A 2,316-nucleotide genomic window follows, 5' to 3' on the forward strand; every position below is an offset into this window, starting at 1 on the left:
GACAATTATTGTACCAAACAATCTATCTCCTAATAATTGCACCAATTGCAATCAATGAAAATCAAAGTCGCGATCTTGGCTCTGATACCAATTGTAGGCTCAAGCGTTTACTGTTATATCAAAACCTATAATTTATGGTAACAGTGCAAATCAAATATTTTAAATAGTACAACAGTTGAAGCACAACATTTTAATTACTCTACCCAACATGATCAATTATTGCACTCAACAAATAAGTTTATGCAAATAACCTTTTACTATATCATATGAATTTATAAGACATTTGAGTAGAATATATACTTGATATTCTACATAAGTAGTATGAAAAAAAAAACATTTTTCATTTATTTGAAAATTTATATTTTAAAATAAAAAAAATCATAATATATGTCAAAGTACATCATTTTCTGATTCCGAATAGCGATCATATTATTATTACGTTACAATGATAAATAAATTATTATTTTTAGTTTATCATCATAGTCTTTATCTCAATAAACACATTTTCGAATGTAGGATGTTAAATTTAATATTGACATTAGATAATTATAGTATTAATTCTAACATTCTTTTTTATTCTTCTCAATATATTACTTTTTATATTTTCAAAGATATTAATCTATTTATTATTGTATACAAAGTATAATAATTATTTGGTTAATTAATCACATTTAAGATTAAATATTTAGAAAAAATTCTAATATATCTTTAAAGATCAATAGATGATGAAATTAAATTTGAAATCAAGTGAAAAATTAAGAAAATGTAGAACACTACAGTGCATAAACTTTCGCTTTGTACAGTGACAAAACATAAGGTGAGATCAAGTGAGATACTTATATACNAAAACATAAGGTGAGACCAAGTGAGATACTTATATATATGAGTCTGATTCAACTTAGTCCCATTATAATATTTTTATTAACAAAATTTGTCTTTCGTTTTTATTTAACTAACTTTGCAGTGTGACTCATTCAAGCATTAACTTTTTATTTTTTTTGTACACAATGGCCTCCACTCTCACCGACTTCAATCTTTAGAAGTCGTTATTAGTAGTTTATAGGTAATAGACAATTATTTAGTTTTTATTTCCTATCTTTTGATTAATTGTGTAATTTTTTATGATCTACCTAATTCATTTTTAGATTTTTTATTGAATTTTTATAATCATGATTAGAAGTGATGCACGCAAACAATATAAAATTAATATGTTTTAAAATGTTAATATTGAAGTGTCGAATAAATGTATTAAATCATTATTTAAGAACTTTTAGAAAAACAATATACATCATAATTCAGATTTAAAGATTAACAAACAAATAAAGAATTGCGATGAANTTTTTATCTTGAAAATTTGTTTCATTTAATATTTTAAATTATAAGACACCGTTACTATAACTAAAGACACATTTTTTTAAATGTTCATAAGGACTCAATCACTAACTCATATGGAAAAACATTTATCGACATACTATATTGAAAACATTGTAATTAATTTGGCGCATTTGCTGAAAATTTTCTAATTAATTAAGAAAAATTCATTTACAATAATCATATTTAATCTTTTTGGGCTAACACCATTTATTTTATAAGATATTCATCGCAATTCTTTATTTGTATGTTAATCTTTAAATCTGAATTATGATGTATATTGTTTTTCTAAAAGTTCTTAAATAATGATTTAATACATTTATTCGACACTTCAATATTAACATTTTAAAACATATTAATTTTATATTGTTTGCGTGCATCACTTCTAATCATGATTATAAAAATTCAATAAAAAATCTAAAAATGAATTAGGTAGATCATAAAAAATTACACAATTAATCAAAAGATAGGAAATAAAAACTAAATAATTGTCTATTACCTATAAACTACTAATAACGACTTCTAAAGATTGAAGTCGGTGAGAGTGGAGGCCATTGTGTACAAAAAAAATAAAAAGTTAATGCTTGAATGAGTCACACTGCAAAGTTAGTTAAATAAAAACGAAAGACAAAGTTTGTTAATAAAAATATTATAATGGGACTAAGTTGAATGAGACTCATGTATATAAGTATCTCACTTGATCTCACCTTATGTTTTGTCACTGTACAAAGCGAAAGTTTATGCACTGTAGTGTTCTACATTTTCTTAATTTTTCACTTGATTTCAAATTTAATTTCATCATCTATTGATCTTTAAAGATATATTAGAATTTTTTCTAAATATTTAATCTTAAATGTGATTAATTAACCAAATAATTATTATACTTTGTATACAATAATAAATAGATTAATATCTTTGAAAATATAAAAAGTAATATATTGAGAA

The sequence above is a fragment of the Primulina huaijiensis genome, chromosome 7 (genome assembly GCF_012295235.1).
Source record: "Primulina huaijiensis isolate GDHJ02 chromosome 7, ASM1229523v2, whole genome shotgun sequence".
Classification (NCBI taxonomy): Eukaryota; Viridiplantae; Streptophyta; class Magnoliopsida; order Lamiales; family Gesneriaceae; genus Primulina; species Primulina huaijiensis.